Genomic DNA, 19,665 nt, shown 5'->3' with positions numbered 1-19,665 from the left:
ACCTGGTGGGCAGATCCAGGTATGGCAAAACCCACGGTCCTGAAATTCAGGGGCGGAACAGGAAAAGGAAATATAAAAGCCAGGTCCTGTAGCTCAGTCAGAGGCAAGTCATTGGAGTGGGAACCAAGCAAGGACTGCGGTAATACCAAGAACTCACCTGACCCACCAGAGCTGTGTGACAACACAGATGCTAAGGATCTACTGGGACTGCCACTGGTGATGTACCCTGAGGAGGCAGATGACAACCCTGGAAGGCAGGTACTTTGTAAAGTGGGTGGAGGAAGTAGCCCAGAAGTAATCAACTACAGTCTGGCTGTGCTCATGCCTCAGTCAGTGAGTTTTGGCTGGAGCCCCAAAGACCCAGTGGTAGAATAGGGTCCTGGGTTGGGATATGGTGGAGTCCGGAGGACCCGCTTCCCTCTATCCCCTTGCCATTCCACCCCTTGGTTGCCAGGCTCACTGTGGTCTATGAAACCCCAGAGGTGCTCGACCCCTTTGCCTGCCCTCCCTTGAGACCCCAAACAATAGACTGCCTGCCTGCTCTGCCTTGCTTGAGGACCATGAACTATAGCATGTTTGCTGCCCCGCACTACCCCATGACCTGGGCTTACAGTCTCCTGGAGGGACTGCATGGTTACAGACTAGTCCCCAAACTGTTGACTATCCTGCCCTGCCTAAAGGGCTGGGCACCTAGACTGATGTGAGCCCCCTGCCTTTGTTTCCAGGGACTCTTCTTACTGCATATTATGAAGAGGTGTGACCTCTCCAAGGCTGACACAGAAGATTGACCCCAATCAGTTACAATGAATTTTAATTTTCAAATATTTCAGCGGCAATGCAAAGGAGAAATGTATGTGCAATGTGATTTTTTTCTTGCATTGCAAATTTATATCACTGTGACTTGTGAAATGAGTAGAAGCAAATTATTGTTTACAGCCTAGAACATATAATATAATTTGTATCTAAACTGATTGGGGGAACTTCAGGGCAAACTTAGCATCCATCTGTCAGAAACTCCAGAACCAGATTGCTTACAAATAATTTAGCACTTGGTTTCCTGTGATCTTTCTGTGTGGTAGGTCCTTTACATACTCCACTTGTGTCGTGAATAGAACCATCTCACTACATGCACGATAGTTTGCTTAAACCAATTGAGAAGAAGTGCAAATGTCTCTAAATCATTTATGTTTAGGAGCAGATTGTAAATTAGAGACATGTGGGAAAACCACAGATGGAAAATAAAATTAAATTAGTGTTTCTTCTTCATTTTGCACCTGATATCCTGGTTTTAAGCACTTTTGAGTACCTGCAAATTTTGATTTGTTCAATATCACACACAGACACATGGGGCTTCTGTCATATGAGACATCAAGCCTTATATAATGTTTGCATATTTCTCACTAGATTTCTAGACCTAAATAGCAAAGCTGCTTATTGGGTTGATCACAACAAAGGTACACCCAAATTTAAGATAAGAGAGCTGCTTATTCGTAGTCAGTGTGACTTTTTAATAATCAAAGCATGAAACAACTTGTTTAAAAAATCGTTTAGCAAGTACTTGTCATGCACTGGGGAAAATGTTTAACCACCATGTTCTTTTGTTTGAATCTTCTGATGTTTACCTTCAATTTCTTCTGTTGCCATTACTTGCTGTTGGTAGCTTAGTGCACATACTTCCAAAGAGGTTAAATGTCACTTGGATTTCCTCAAAATTTCACCTTATTTCATCTCCTTCTTTCCCCTGTAAAGTGGGAAATCTTGGCTCCATTAAAGTCAATGGGAGTTTTGCCACTGAGTTCGCTGGAGCCAGGATTTCACCCAAAGAGCCAAACATGCTCTTTGTCTAGAGAACTTCTATTTTAGAGGAGTGAAACTGTAAAGAACGAGAACAAATATTAAAATTGAGATTTCTTTTTCAAGTTGCCTGGGGGATTTAAACACCTGGTTTGTGTTAGTTTCAGATAGGGTGACCTAATAGCAAGTGTGAAAAATCAGGACAGGGAGTGCAGCATAATAGGTGCCTATATAAGACAAAGCCTCAAATATCAAGACCGTCCCTATAAAATTGGGACCTCTGGTCACCTTAATTTCAGTGTTGTGTATTAAAATCCCTTAGGCATTTTTGAAATCTCAGTCCAAATTTCCATGAGGGAGAGAAGGAGAGAGAGCAGAGTTTGTCACTCTCTAAGGTCTTAAATCTTGAATTTTCTCACTGCCCTGTCCCTCCTGTCAGGCAAGCAGACAGCCTTCTTACATTAAAAGTGCAGTATGCAGAAAATGGAATCCTAGTTATGTACACCTAGCCCTCAATCTTTCCTTGTTCTCTAAAACTGTCTGTTTGTAATTTGTAGTAACTAGTAGGCTTGGTCAGAAAGGAACACTTTTATGCTACAGTACCTGTGTGTTAACTGTACTGTTAATTATTTTCTTAATTCTTTATTTATTGCCCAATATTTATAAGTCAACATCATCGTGGTCAGTCATTCTTACTCTGGCACATCTGTTGATCTGTTGATCATTCTTATCAATTATTAAAATTAATATTTTATAAACATTTGAGTGTAAATATAGATTCACAAATCATGGGTTCAGCTCTAGAGATCATATTTATGTTCCTGGTAGTCTTATGGACTCCACTGGGAATACTCACATAACAGGGCTGTTTGGAGGGGCCAAAAACCTTTTCCCCTTCAAATGTCACGTTAACATACAAGTCTAATACTTTTATCATAACTAGGATTTTTCACTTTATAATTAATAATAAAAACACTGGCAAATCTCCTTTTTCAACTTCTACTCCACCCTTTACAACTAAAATGGAACAACACCCTTGCTGTTCGCACTGGAAAGCTTATATTTTACTTTCAGACTACAACTACCTCCTGAATGTATAGATCATGATTTACCAAAGCATGTACTTGAATTATTTGCTGAATAGGGATGGAGTTAAGTGTAGAAGATAAACCTCAATACTGATGAAATATTGGTTATTAAAATAATTATTTTTGAAAAATTTAAGTTTTACAAATTTTCCTTTGATGCTGTAGAATTTTAGGAGATCTTTAAAATGACTTTCATACACATGGTGCTTGGAGGATAATAGCTTATATGCTTATACTTTTATTAAACTCCTAGGAAATTTCTAATTTTACGGGCATAAAAATCTTAAAAGATAATACCTCCTCCTTGCTTATAAATGTGTAGATATTACCTCATGTCCAATTACACAGACTCTGGAATGCAGTTTCATAAATCTCTATTTTTCTATGATGTTTTATTGTATATTATGTAGATATCTACCTAACACATCCTGAGGTGTGGCTGCAGTCTTCTCTCTTTACTCCTCAAGGGTATGGGGCCTAGGTTCACGCAGAAAAATACCCAGTGCCTGCAGCCAGGGAAATCCCTTTTAGGGCAGAGGACACAGAGACCCCGTCCCTTTAGAAAATATTAAACACCCAATCTCATACAGAGGAGGAAAGAGAACAAAAAATAAAATAGCTATCACAATTCCCAGAGTAATAAAATTGTAACCTGGGCTTTATTAGCAATTGGGAGCAGCGAATAGGGAACAATAGAAAAAGAGATTAGGAAAATAAAAGACAAAATTAACAAAACAAACTTTACTCCTCCCAACATTTGCAGCAATTACATACCAGTCTGCTGCCTTCTAGCACCTGCCTAAGCAAATAGTGAGTTTAGGCACTGAAATCAGTGGCTATCTTAAAATACAATAGTAAAATAAGATGTTCTTATGAAGTATCCACTCCAAGGATAAGATCAGAAGGATGTGGGGGGTACAGTGGGCAAGAAGCTGGATATGAGTCAACTGTGTGCCCTTATTGCCAAGAAAGACTAACGGTATATTGGGCTGCATTAGTAGGAGCATTGCCAGCAGATCAAGGGAAGTGATTATTCCCCTCTATTCAGCACTGGTGAGGCCACATTTGGAGTATTGTGTCCAGTTTGGAGTCCTCCAGTACAGGAAGGATGTGGACAAATTGGAGAGAGTCCAGAGCAGGACAACAAAAATAACTGGGGGCTGCAACACATGACTTATGAGGAGAGGTTGAGGGAACTAGGCTTGTTTAGTCTGCAGAAGAGAAGAATGAGGGGGAATTTTATAGCAGCCTTCAACTACCTGAAAGGGGGTTCCAGAGAGGATGGAGTTAGGTTGTTTTCAAGGGTGGCAGATGATAGAACAAGGAGCAATGGTCTCAAGTTGCAGTGGGGGAGGTTTAGGTTGAATATTAGGAAAAATATTTTCCTTAGGAGGGTGGTGAAGCACTGGAATGGGCTGCCTAGGGAGGTGGTGGAATCTCCATCTTTAGAGGTTTTTAAGATGCAGCTTGACAAAGCCCTGGCTGGTATAATTTTTTGGGGTTGGTCCTGCTTTGAGCAGGGGGTTGGACTAGATGACCTTTTGAGGTCCCTTCCAACTCTAAGATTCTGTGATCATCCTTGTGGCTCTCTATTTTGGATTCAAATGTATACTGAGGTTCGTTCTTGGCAGCCTGATCTTTACTCTCTCCTCAGGCTTCTGGGTTTCTCTATCTGCTGAGATTACACTGTTAAATATTCTGGAAATCCCTAAAGGCTTCAAAGGCTTCCCTTGGGTATGGATGTGGAGATTAAAAGGGTCCTCCCCAGCTGTGATGATTCCTTCTCTCTCCTCCACTCCAAAATACAGGCAAAACAAAAAGTAAAACCAAGTTCTTTGTCTGAGTTCTGCCTTACGATTGGTTCTTGCAGTAACTCCGAGCTTGTTTTATCTCTGTGCTGGGCTTCAGGCAACCTGGGAAACAGAGTCCTGTAGCCATTGCTTCTGTAGTCCAGAGCAAGTCCCCTAAGGCTCAGTTTGGTGTTTCAGGAGCACCCCATCTAGGAGTTACATCTAAATGTTTGTTCTGACTTGCGCCTTGCATAGAGCATCTGGTGGAGTTTTAATTGTGAATTGTGTGAGAAGCTACTATAGATTGTAATTTTGGGAACTGTTTGGTTAAAAGAGTTGCTTCTCCAAGAGTAAGACAATTCCTGGTTGTGAAGATCATTGTCTTCTAGGATCGCAGTGAAAAGTGATGTGTAGCACCCAGCTTATCAAGTCCATAAAAAACTGAATCAGGAGCCTCTAGTCAGCTCTTCTCTCCCCATAATTCATCAAAGAGAAAAGCCTCTGTTTTAAACCCGCACAGAGAATTCTAGGAATATTTTAATTAGAATTTATTTCTGTTATGAAAACTCTTAAGCCTTCATTTAACTTTGAAGAAAATATATATAGCTGGGATATGTTTTACTTATATCTAACTAGAGCTGATCCCAAATATTTTGACTAAAATACTGTTTCCTCAGAAAATGCCAGTTCATTGGAACAGATTTCCGCCCCTCCTTTGCCCCCCCCCCCCCCAGGAAAGCTTGGGTTGACAAAATTCTGAACTGGGGAAAAAAACTGAGAAAAATGTTTCAAAATATTTCACTTTGATACTTTCAAAATGAAAAATTCCCATTTTCTTGTTCAAAGTAAATTTTTATTTAAAAAATTGAGGTAATTATGGTTTTCAACAATAAAAATAATAACCTACATTTTTTTTTTAAATTATCATAATGGAATATTTAGATTGACTGAACAGTTTTGTTGGGAGAGGGCTGGGGGCGAGGAGGTGGAAAGGTTAGTGGGGAGAGTTCATGAAAATTTACAAGATTTTCACTTTGTCAGGATGGGGGTACATTTTCACTTCTTTTTTTTTTTTTTTTTTTTTTGTGGGATGGGAAAATACTTTCCTGCCCTGCTCTACTTCTAACCTCATATTTTCACTTGAAGGTGAAACCTTTGTTTGTTCCTGAAATGCTTAAGGTGGTATAAGCTTCTTTTGTGATGTTCCTTTGAAAATGTTTTGTGTGCAAGTATCTAACATAATAAATTCCTGGTGCCATTTCCAGGTGAAAGTGGGAGATGTTTTTTGTAACAATATGGAGTCATATGATCTTGTTATAACTGGTTACTAATATAAGAAAACATTTCCGTATAATATATTTATATTAACTGGGAAATAATTATGTATCTGTCGATGCTTAAGCAATTTTCTTACCAAAGTCACAAAGACGAGAACCATCTCTCCAAGAAGAAAGGAAAATAATTTCTTTGGGTATGTCTTCACTGACGGTGGCAAATTCATTGCCGTCAGACCGACTCATCTGGATTAATTGAGCGGAAATGAAGACCTGCTCAATCAATCCAGTAGATTTAGTAAAACCACCTTCACAAAAAGCGTAGCACTGCATCCATGGGTACACATTTCCCATCAGTGCAGCATAGTGGAGATGGCACACAGAATGAACTTTAGGAAGTCGACACAATTTATGCAAGTTACTTTACTTTAAGTAGTTTGCGTAACTTCCGTCGACTGCTGCCGAATTTCCCGGTAAGTATAGACAAGGCCTCAGACTGACATTTAACTTTAAAGGCTTTCTAAGAATCATTTAAATATAAAAAGGCTATTTTAAAGCTGAAAATTTTTTCTACAGGAAATAGCAATGTTTGGATTCATCTGGATTAAAAACAATAAAAAACACATTACATCCTGATTGAACTGAAAGGAGTATCTTAGGCTATGTCTACACTTGCCACGAAATTCGGCAGCAGTCTTCCACTTACCACGGTGTCTTCAGTTCGCTGTACCAACGGGAAGTGCCCTCCCATTGAGGCAGTGTTACTTTTTTTGGTGGAGGTGGATTAATAGCGTCAATTTCCAGATCAATTGAGCAGGTCTCCACTTCTGCTCAATCGACCTGGATAAATCAATCTGACGGTGGCAAATTTGCTGCTGTCAGTATAGACATGGCCTTAGGAAATGAACTAAGTATAATAAAGAATTAAGACTCTAACTCTAAAAATGTCCTGAGAATATCCTGATACAAAGATAAAACAACATAACCAAGAAACTGAAGATTTACATCCCTGCTGTATATTGATTAGCAGTAGCTTCAGCTCATGAATATGAAATCTGTCAAGACCATCCCATGAAGGTGATGAGCCAATGAAAAGATGAATGTGGCTGATATTTGGTTCCTGCCAAACCCCTGAAAGGGTTTGTCTTACAACTTCAATGATATTGTAGAAAGAGAAGAATATGAATCTCTCTGAATTGAGATATCAATTCAGCACCCTCACATCAGCACTCTGTCATCTTTTCTCAGCCTGTTCATCGCGTCTCATCAAAGCAAATAAACCATAGCAAAAGATACAGAACAAAGAAGCCACAACAAAGCATCAAGAACAACTTTCCATTCCAGCACTGCTTCTGCAACATTTTGACAGCAGCAGGAATTCAGCATCATTGTTGTGATGTTTGCAAAAGCACTTCTAAGTGATTAAATTTTAATTGTTATTGCAATAATATTAATGGGATATTGAAATGTTATTTTAATTTAAGGTATTAACTTCTGGAAAATAGCAATTTAAGACTGAGCATTCCCTCAGAGGAGACATGAGCTAACCTTAGTGAACACAGAGAACTAATTGAATTGACTTTGAATTTAAGATTCTTAGCATTTCTTAATTTGCCTGTCTCAAGACCACTCCTTCAAATGGTTTGGTGAGTTTATAAGAAGTGTTGCTATTTCAACTGAAAACTTCTGGAATGCCTTCTTTCTTCAATTTCATAGGACTGAGTTAAGAAAACTTACCTTTCCCCATATATTGTATTTATGATAAACAAAACAGGAGTCACAAATAATTCAATTTCCCTTACCCTTCTATAAACTGTTTTGTTATCTATGATACACAAAGGCAGAATTCCTTTTTGCAGCTTATGCTCTACTTAGTTATAGTGAAAGTGACATACAGTTTATCCTTGACAGGTTCTCAGAAGCAACTTGGACTCACCATCAGCCTGTGAAAAAATGAAGTCCTCTTCAAACCAGTCCCATCAACCATTACCATTGAGTCAAACATCACCGTCGATTGAATAGGACTAAAGAGCACATTCACTTTACAGACCTTTGCAGTACCATCTGAAGTGATGGTTCCCTGGATCAAGAAATATCAAATAGTATACAAAAGACAAAACAGGTCTTTGGATGACTTCAACATAGGATACCCAAACTGTCAACAAAACTGATGATATACAATGCAGCAATGATAGCATCTCTTTTTTATGGGTGTGAAACACGGACAGGTTACCTCAGACACACTAATCTGAAAAAAATTCACGTGTGCTGTCTCCACTCTGTTCTGACAATTCATTGGTGAGACCAAGTCTCAAACTGAACATCTTTGTAAGAGCAAAAGCAACCACTTTTGAGGAAATAATAATCAAAGCTCAGCTTAGATGGACAAGTCATGTTATCAGAATGGGCAATGAGAGACTCCCAGAATATTTAATATGACAAACTGAAAGTTGTAAAGTGCAGAGAGGTAGTCAACAAAAATGCTTCAGAAAACCCAACGACACTTGAGCAGAATCATAACTCATGCCATATTGGTAACTTCAAAGGCCTAGACAAGGACCAACCTAAATGGAGAGTATCTATCAGTAAATGTAACGAGAGTCCTGTAGCACCTTAAAGACTAATAAATTTCTGCGGACACAAGCTTTCGTAGGCCGCAACCAACTTCGTCAGATGCATGAAATAGAAATCACAGATAGGAGGTGTATATATACATCCAAGTTTAAGAAAAAACAATGGGGAAGGGCAAGTGCTAACAAAGTCAATTCAGTTAGAGTAGATGAGGCCTATTTACAACCGTTGATTAGAAGGTGAGAATGTGTGAACAGTGACAATTACTTCTTGTAATGAGATAACTATTCCAAGTCCCTATGTTTCTTTAGGGAGTTTATTAAGTAGATGTTATAGTTTCTTTTGGTATTCCTCAGTGGGATCAGACAGTAGTGGCTTGTAGAATGTGGTGTTGGAGAGTTGTCTGTCAATCTCCTGTTCATAATCCGACCTATTCATGATGACTACGGCACCCCCTTTGTCAGCCTCTTTGGTTATAATGTCAGAGTTGTTACTAAGGCTGTGGATGGCATTGTGTTCTGCACGGCTGAGATTATGGGGAAAGCTATGTTGCTTTTCTACAATCTCAGCTTGTGCACGTCGGCGGAAATACTCTATGTAAAAGTCTAATATGTTGTTTCGATCGTCAGGAGGAGGCCATGCAAAATTCATGCAGAAACACAGGAACAAATCTACACAGACACACCCCCTGAGCCCTGACCAGGGTTATTCTATCTGCTACCCAAGATCCACAAACTTGAGAATACTGGATACCCCATCATCTCAGGCATTGGAACTCTCACAGCAGGACTGTCAGGCTATGTGGACTCTCTCCACATGCCGTATGCCACCAGAACTCCTAGCTATCTTCGTGATACCACTACTTCCTGAGAAAACTACAATCCATCGGCGATTTCCCAGAAAACACCATCCTAGCCACTATAGATGTAGAAGCTCTGTACACCAACATTCCACACAAAGAGGGACTACAAGCCATCAGGAACATTTTCCCTGATGATGATATGGCACACCTGGTAGCTGAACTTTGTGACTTTGTCCTGACCCACATCTACTTCAGATTTGGAGACAATCCATACCTTCAAGTCAGTGTCACAGCTACGTGCACCTGCATGGCCACACTGTATGCCAGCATTTTTATGGCTGCCCTAGAACGTCGCTTCCTCAAAACTCGTCCCCAAGCACCTCTTCTTTACCTACGCTCTATTGATGACATTTTCATCACATGGACCCACGGGAAAGAGTTCCTCGAAGAATTCCACCGGGATTTCAATAATTTCCATCCCACCATCTACCTCAGCCTGGACCAGTCCACACAAGAAATCCACTTCCTGGACATTACAATATAAATAAAGGATGGTCACATTAATACCACCCTATACCAAAAACCAATTGACTGCAATACATATCTTCATGCCTCCAGCTTCCACCCTGGACACATTACACGATCCAATGTCTACAGCCAAGCCTTAAGATACAACCGGATTTGCTCCGATCCCTCAGACAGACAAAACACCTACAGGATTTCCATAAAACATTCTTAAAACTACATTACCCACCTGGAGAGGTGAAGAAACAAATTGACAGAGCCAGATGGGTACCCAGAAGTCACCTACTACAGGATAGATCCAACAAAGAAAACAACAGAACCCACTGGCCATTACCTACAGCACCCAACTAAAATCTCTCCAACACATCATTAAAGATCTACAACCTATCCTAGCAGATGATCCCTCACTCACTCAAGCTGTGGGAGGCAGGCCTATCCTTGCTTACAGACAGCCCCCCGATCTGAAGCAAATACTCACCAGCAACCGTACACCATACAACAAGAACACTAACCCAGGAACCTATCCCTGCAACAAACCCCGTTGCCAACTCTGCCAGCACATCGACTCTAGTGACACCATCACTGGTCCTAACCATATCAGCCACACCGTCAGGAGCTCATTCACCTGCACATCTACTAATGTAATATATGCCATCATGTGCTAGCAGTGCTCCTCTGTGATATACATTGGCCAAACCGGACTGTAACTATGCAAAAAAATAAATGGACACAAATCGGACATAAAAATGACATAAAAAAAAATCCATAAACTAGTGGGAGAGCACTTCAATCTCCCAGGACTCTGTAGCTGACTTGAAAGTTACCATACTTCTACCAAAAAACTTCAAAAACAGACTTCAGCGAGAAACTGCAGAGCTGGAACTAATATGCAAACTTGACACAATCAGACTGGGTCTGAATCGGGCCTTGGAATGGTTATCTCATTGCAAGAAGTAATTGTCACTGTTCACACATTCTCACCTTATGATCAACGGTTGTGAATAGGCCTCATCTACTCTAACTGAATTGACTTCGTTAGCACTTGCCCTCCCCATTGTTGTTTCTTACCCTTGGATGTATATATATATACTTCCTATCTGTAATTTCCATTTCATGCATCTGACGAAGTGGGTTGCAGCCCATGAAAGCTTATGCCCGCAGAAATGTGTTAGTCTTTAAGGTGCTGCAGGACTCTCCTCGTTTTTGCTCTATACAGACTAACATGGCTACCCCTCTGGAACTTATCAGTAAATGTGTACTCTCTGAGGAAAACAAATGTGCAAAACCAATAGAAAAGAGGACAGAAAATAATGTGAAGTGTTCAGTGAGAGCCTGTCAGAGACCAGGGGTCTTGGACCCTAGGCCACAGAGCTCTTAGGCACTAGGAAGTGCCAACCTGCCATCCAGAGATGTGCTAGCAGATGCCAGAATAGAAGCTGAACCATGACAGAGGATTGCAGTCCTGGAATCTGACTGGCAGAACACTGGAGATCCTGTTTGGATCACGGCTTCTATTTAAACTAGATACAAGAAGTGATCCATACAACTATGTTTTTCCTGCTTAAGACTGCCTCCTGTGATGTACTTGCTCCTGCTGATGATTTCCTGGTAACCTGACCCTGCCTGCCTCCTGACATCTGACTGCTGGTTTGCCCTCTGTTCTGTCTCAAACTCTGACCTCCTGATATCTAATCTGTCCTTACCCCCTGTTGTGACTGTAGGTCAGACTACCCACATCCCAGTCATGACAGAACCTGCACATTCCAGTGTGACATCTGTTTTCAATCCTGCTCTTTATGGATCAGACGATACTGCCACATGAGGACATGTGATGTGGTGATATCGTAGGATATGATGCCAGCCATATATAAGATGGGACTCACTAATGATTTTGGGAAATTAATATAATTTGGTCTTAATATAACTAACATAGTAAAATATATTTTGCTCCAGATGATTGAAATTTAAATTTCCATTTTGCCAGAAATAGACATTTATAAGTTGGTTTGCTCTGAATCAGAACAAAAAGAAGTACTTTCAGAACGTTCCACAAAATGAAACTTTTGTTTTAGAGTATTTTATGTATTTTTTTCATTTGTATAACTGTATACAATTTACACTTTTTCATGACATCTTACTTTTTTCATGAGTAGTGCATAATATGTGTCATTCTCAAATCGTTCAATTACAGCATGAACAGAACACTCTTTGATCTAGAAAAGAAAAGGATGTTTCAATCAATATGAAATAGCAGTTGTCTGTAATGATTTTAAAACTAAGATAAAATAGAATATTTAAACTGTCATATTATGACGCCAGATGTAATAAAATATTATGTAGTACTGTAATGTCATGTAAAAGTAATATAAAACAAAATCTGTGAAATAAACGTTGAAATTAAATTTCAAAATTCTGTAATAAAACTTCAAAATTTTTAGAAATATTTGTAAAAATAATTTTTTCCACAGGAATGTGTCAAAACTGACACATTTCCATCTTGTTTCCATCTTGATAAATGTTATTTTTCATCAAAATACATTTTGATTAACATTTTCCAGCTACCATGTAGTTTTTTTGCCTCACACAAATGTGTATTTATGGTTAATCCTGAACTGAAGTGCTTTGCTGAACTGAGGCCATAAAGCAAAAATAGACATTCTTAGCTAATAGGATCAGAATACCTGGGCAATAAAAATAAAAATATTACTGTATATTTCTGCTTGTACATTACTTTCATATGCAGTGATTCAAAAGCTGTGGAAAGCAAATACTCCACTCATGCTGTGTTTAAAAGATGCTACAACATTGAAACTGTCTATCTTGTGCAGTATCCCTTTAACTAACCTGGAGGGTTTTATTGGTTAAAGATGGGCAGGAGTCCATAAATCTGCCTGCTTTGACTGTCTGTCTATTTAGGTTGACTGACAGAATGTGGTGCTGAAAAAATAAAAGGACCCTGGGACACTTTGAACATTAGAGGAGCTTTGCTCCTGCTGAGCTGTTGTATTTCCCTTGAAGCTTTAAGATTCTATTCATCAGCTATGCTGCCCATGGAGTTTCCATGGGTGTCCAAGGATCAGTTCCTATGGAGTCCAAGTTTGAATAAAGAGCTTAAAGTTTTGCCACACTACTTCTGTATAGCTTGGACTGCAGCTTCCACCCTGACTTAAGGCTGAGGAAGAGGTCATGTTCATAAGATCACGCAGATGGATAATATAGTGCTATCCTCACCAAGCGTACACAGAGAGTGTTTTCAATACAATGGGCTATTATTAGTTACCATTTCTGGTTCTGCTCTAATTAGCACAAAGTTGCACTTTTCATGGCAGCCTCAAATGTAATGGGTATCATGACTGTACTTTTCCACATAGACTAATCATGTCTAATAGACAGAACTGGCAGTAATTCTGATTTTTGCACCCTCCATTCAGAGGGAGATAAAATCCTTGTCAGTCTTTAACAATGCTGTATTTCTATTTGTTACAAGCAACATACAGCTTCCTGCTCTTGGCCCATTTTCTGGGTTATGCTTCCCCTTTGACTGAATGTTGGTTTGGGTCTATAAAGAGTAGTGTGTAACCCAGAGAATTCTCTGTAGCCATTGGCTGATATATATCATAATGGCAATTATAAGGTCCCTTGATTGCTATTAAATTGTATTTGAATTTACAAGAATAAAGAGCTAATATCTTAGAATACTTTATACCATTTTATGGTATAATACAGTTTTAGGTTAATCAAGGTTATAATCCCATTCCTAGATTAATGGCATTCTCCATCTTTATGCCAACATCCATTATGTGTTTTGTTCTTTGTTTGTTTTCTCTCTGATTCTCTGTCTCTTTATTAGCTGCAGAGGCTGCACTAAGTCAGTCTTGCCTTGAATCAACACTGAAAAATTAGAGGATTGTCATCTCTGGAGTTCGTGCAAAGGACCCCAGTACCTGGGAGGGGCTCTACTTTAGACAAATAGTCACCTTATTTGAAGGTTTTCAAAAAGATGGATGAGAGCATTATATGGTAGCAATAATGTACAGCAAAGTAGTGGTAGGGCTCAAAATAGCTACAAAGATATCTTTTGGGACTTGTTGCACGACATGGCTGTGCTGTCTGCTGGGAGATTGTCACCCAAGACTAAAGGCAGATCATCTTACCTAGAGTCTCTGGTACCTGAATTGTCCTTTTGGGGTCTACTTCATATGTCTGAAGGGTCTCACTATGTTTACTTTCCTTTCAGTAGATGAATGGATCCTGCAGGTGTCTGTGCAATATAGACATAGCAGGAGAAAGAAAGTGGACCAAAATGATAATGAAGCAGCCAATTTTTGTTTTGTTTGTTTTTCCCAGAGTGATCACTTAAAAGAGCTTTAACTGCACTTCTAAGTTACTTCAAAAGGAAGTGACAGAGTTATGGAATTACACAATTTTAAAATTTGTCAAAGCTGCAAAACCAGACAATGCTATGTAGACATATTAGGCTGGGAGTTCTAGCAGAAAAATGTGATGTGGCATGGAAGCATTTCAAAATTAAATTTGCATATAAATACAGGATAAGGAGAGATGCTAATAGGAAAAATACATATTGTATACTCAGAAGTGAAACTTCAGCAACAACCACTCCATGTGTCCTTGTTTATGCTTAACGGGACATACTGCATTCTAGAAAATAATTTGCTTTGTAATTATTATGGTGACAGATCTATGTTAATTTGTCAAATCATGTTTGAGAGACACATGAATAAAGCTAATAAGGAATTGTAAGAAAATGAGTCCTATCTCTTTAAAGACAGGCAGAGAACTGAATTCAGGTTGACACCATTTGTTAGGACAATTAAGATGAAAAATTGTGGTCATTAGTCTAGAACAAAGACCAATGGCCCTGGGAGAAGGGTTGCTTATTTGAGAAACAAAATATGAAGGTGGGCTGAAACAACTATTGTTTAGCTGCATCTTCATAGGAAATAGTGAACAGAGTGCCGGTACTACAAGCTGTTTTCAAAAAGTACTGAATAGAATCCTGAATGAAAGTGGGAAACATTAAACAGACATTTCATGGCAGACTGTCATATTGCATTGAAGAGGGCTTCTACATAAACATTTTTGTATAGGATTCTCAGGAATATATTGATCAGAGCATTACATTCAAATGCCTTAGGGGCACAGATTGTAACTGGGATGATGATATGAGACACATGGAGGCAGGAAGGGAAAGTATATCTTCCTTGAGAGTTGGGATGTTTCTGATGACTAATGGACCAAAAGGTCATAGGCTGGCAGCAATTCTCCAAAAAGGCCATAATTTTGGACTTTAATGCATCCACCCCATACACACCACATCATATATAATTTGAAAGCTTTATTTTATCTGTTTACGGTGAGGTATGATGTGGAGCTGTCAAATGGTGCTATAAGCCCATAGGTGTGGTGAGACATTGGTACCTAAAATAAGTGTCATTTTATTGCATAGTTCCAGACTACAGTTTTTACTTTAATTTCAACACCTTAATGTGGTGCTCATTGGTCAAAGCTACCAAATGTCAATTTATGAAAAGATGTATTGGTTTTGCATGGGCAAGTTTTTTTTTTCCCCTCCCCTGGAAATGATGGAGCTGTTAACATGTGGCAACAATGGCTTAATATCAACATATTTCAATTATATTAACAGGAAATGTTTTCACATCACATTCTTAATTGGTGAAGTATCTCATAAGTGGTTATAATAGGTTTTTTTTTAAATATATTTTCAGTTGAAATTTGCTGAGCAACTCACTGAAGGCTGTGCATCAATAGTAGTCAGTACTTAATTTGTAATGAAGGAGAAGCTGGGGCTAAAGCAATTAGGTGCCAGGGCTCAAGGAATTATTTTACTTTCATAACTGACATGGCAAGCCTAGAGATAACCCCAGCAAAAATTAAGCATGGTAGCAGTAGATTGTGTGCGCATAGTGTGTGGATATAAATGTATGTGAATTCCTAATGTACTGCTTCTCCAGATGTAAGTTTTGTATATATTAGTCTGCCTACTAGAATGTTTTAATTTGTAATTTCTTACACATACAGTACTAGTCTTTGAAATATTTTAGAAATTAGCTTTTTAATTCAGATCAGTACTAGTGTTAGAGATGACAATACATAGCTTCATCTTGGGCTTCAATCATAGTACTCACTAACCAATGGCAATTTTGATACTAACATATAAACCTAATTTAGCACACACCTGAAAACCTGCACAAAATGAAAAGTGGTAGTGGAGGTAATGCGAACAATATACTTTGTAAACTTTATTTCTACAGGGAAGTTAGTGTGTAGGAAGCATAGAGACTACGAGCCCCTTAAAGCTTACATCAAAGAGAAAAAAGACTCTCCACAAGCTTTGAAAAATGTGTTATTTGTCAAGAATATCAGAAGAATATAAAACTGTCAAACGCCACCTGTGCTGGACAGAATTCTGTGGTGTTGGCAGCAGAAGCCAGGAGAGATGAATTGTATTGGTGACTACTGGATGAGCTTTCTAGTTTAGGTGATGTGCTACCATTACTCTATCACAAGGGATGCTTTGAAAAATACACAAGCAAGTTAAATTTGGCACATGTCAGAGTTGTACTGAACCAAGGGAAGAAAACTGACTTTGAATTTCGTCAGACAGCATCGTGTTTACCTGTTTCTATAGCCACTAGAGCAAACATTGATCCTATTGCACTGTTTGCTGTGAAAAACACAAACAAGAAACTTCATAAAACAGAAACATTTGAGAGAGCAACCAATCTAAGGAAGGCAACACTTCAAAGAGGAAATGATGATGTGTTGAGCAGAAGATCTGCAGAAGACTTGATTGCTAAGGATGCAGTTTGTCACTCAGTGTGACTTTTGTCCTATTTGAGTAAAATGAATTTCAAAGCAAAACAATCTAAGTTACACTGACAATACAGTCACTTTATGACATTGTATTTTATTTTCTAATTTAAGAATTAGACAATTAGCTTATGTACAACAAGAAATCTCTTCTCCTGGCCAAGCTGCTATAAAGATATAAGTCCCTACTTCCCTCAGATGTGGAAACTGCAAGCTATTCCAGTAGCAAATTTACAGGCAAGATTAGAAAAACACTATGGTTCTGTAATTTGATTCTATGCACAGCATGGACAAGGCGATTCTACCATTGTTCTATGCAGTGCAATAGCATTAGTTGATGCTATCCAAGCTGCTAGCTATCTGAAAGAGGAATTTAAATCATCCCGATATTTTGTGGATTTTCTTCTGGAAAGTGAGCCTGAAAGCTGAAGAGCTTTCAAATGAAAATGTGGTTTAGTATAAAGCAGCGTCAATCCTTTGGTCTGAAACTAAAGCCTCAGAATATTATCCAAATCCAGGTGATTATAGTTAACAGAGGTCAGCTACTTTTTGTGCCCCAATTGGTCCAGGAGTCCTTTGGTTGCGAGATAAAGAGGTGCATAATTCAGCCAACGAGACCTTAAAAAAGGCACCTCTCGATTGCACAGTGCATAGTATTTAACAATTCCAAAATTATCAAACCACTGCACATAAGCCTTCCTGCAGAGCTACACCATGAGTTTGGATCTTGTAATATAATTGATATACTACACCTTCATGGATTTTGCATTCATTATAATGGGCTGAGGCACTTGCACTCACTAATCTTGCAAAAACAGAAGTAAAAGGGATCCAAGGAGGTGTGTACATTCCAAATGGAATTGTACCACTTCATGCTGGTGGAAATCTCATCCATGAAGGAGATGATAACATAGACATCAACATAGAGATCACTGATGGGAAGAAGACCATCCATTCAGTGGCTGTATATTATGTGCATGTGTGTAAAGAGGGTATATTAAATTGAACAAATTGATGGTGTCTGCCACTTGCCTATCAGAGGAAAAGGTTCAGGAAAGTACATAGGACATTGAGGAGAGGCCCGGTTCTCCAAAAATGTAAGACATTGTTTATGCCCTGTAATGATATGGATGACCTCGTTCTAAATCAGCTTTGGTTTAATGTCAGACAAGATACATTGTGCAGATTATTTCTATTGTAATCTGATTGTTCTCACCATAGTCTTAACTGTTTTCACTAAATCTATCTTTGAATTGAATCTTAAATTATTCCTTTGGAGGTCAAGTCTCTTTTGTACATTCTTGAAGAGAAAACAGACCCTGCCTTGCCGCCGGTAGACGAAGAGGGACTGGCAAGCCTGCCGCGGCCGTGTAGCCCAGTGACCCCGAGGATCTGGCAGAGACAGGTACCTGGGAATACGGGGAGGAAGTGGCCTAGGGACAGCCATAACCAGTGGCTGAGACAGGGGCAAGCCCCGTTGGCGTGTTGCGGCGGGAGACCCGCCGACTCAGTGACAATGCCTTTGCCACTGCTAGAGCTCTGGGCTGGGACGCAGTGGAGACGGGTGGGCCTACGTCCCCCTCCCCTCCCCTCTTCCCTAGCCACCCCGGGAAAACGTGCTCTCCCCCTGCCGCTACTGACAGTGGGACGCTAGACTGCTTGCTTGCCTGCGCTGCCTAAGAGCCAGGCGCTAGGCTGCTTGCTTGCCTGCCCTGCCTAAGGGCCAGACACTAGACTGCTCCCTCGCCTGCCCTGCCTGAGGTCCAGGGCGATAGACTGCTCCCTCACCCGCCCTGCCTGAGGTCCGGGGCGATAGACTGCTCCCTCGCCCGCCCTGCCTGAGGTCCGGGGCGATAGACTGCTCCCTCGCCCGCCCTGCCTGAGGTCCGGGGCGATAGACTGCTCCCTCGCCCGTCCTGCCAAGGGCCAGGGCACTAGACTGCTTGCTCGCCCGCCCCGCTGGAGGACCGGGCAATAGACTACTTGGCAGTCCACCCTGCTGGAGGGTCAGGACTAAGGCTCATGCGAGACACTATTATTCCCCTTGTTGGAAGGTGCAGTGGCCTTCTTCAGAGCCTTGGCCCGAGGAAGGACCACAATTCCCAGGCCGGACTGGAAGCGGTCTTACAATGTGATTCTGAATAAGTAGAAAATAATGTACGATGTAGTATGCTAACATTTTATAGTAATTTTGCTTTAATAAAAAGTTTTTTTAAAAGTCCCAATTGTGCTTATCAAGCATTCAATGGCTAGAGCTTTGAAGTAGTGAAAAGGGATAATACGTAAATCACTACAAATTCTCAATATGTTTACATTAATAAACAGCAGCTTATGCTTTTTGTGCTAGAAGATGCCCAGGTCAATCCCTGGTGTTTTGGCCAAGATGGCAATAATCATAGATGCATTCAGGTCCATTTTTCTTTATGGTGAACATTATAGTGCGTGAACAATTTGTAATGAATTACTTATATAGACAATGTAGGCATTTTTCTGTTCACAAATTAGCTGTGACCAGGTTGTGATTTTTACTGATTGGCTTACTGTTGGCAGTTCTTTAAGAAATCATTCATAGAAACAAATTTTAGCTTATACATCCTTAACAGTATTGTTTTCTTAGGTACTTGTCTAGATCCCAATACTTCACTATTTCACAATCTTTTACCCTCGTAACATCCTGTGCAGTAAGGTAGTACTATTATCCCAATTTTATAGAGGTGTTTCTCTGTGCCTATTACTAAGTGACATTCTCAAGGTTACACAGAACAGGGAATTCATCCAAAACCTTATGTAGAATTTTAACTTCAGAAGGGCAGGAATTGGTGCTCTTTTGTATGAGGAAAGGAGAGGAGCAGTGAAACAAGAGTGGGAGAGGTATTGCTCCACTGCTAGGAGGATGGGAGACGAAAATGAGGAAGATCTAGAGTACCTTTTTTGTCCTAGAGGACAAAGGGGAGTAAGGAGCAGAATGG

Source organism: Emydura macquarii, unplaced genomic scaffold, assembly GCF_026122565.2.
Source record: "Emydura macquarii macquarii isolate MOO-44397 ecotype Brisbane River unplaced genomic scaffold, CSIRO-AGI_Emac_v2 contig_2825, whole genome shotgun sequence".
Taxonomy (NCBI): Eukaryota; Metazoa; Chordata; order Testudines; family Chelidae; genus Emydura; species Emydura macquarii.
The sequence above is the reverse complement of the archived record's forward strand: the minus strand, read 5'-3'. Positions refer to the sequence as shown.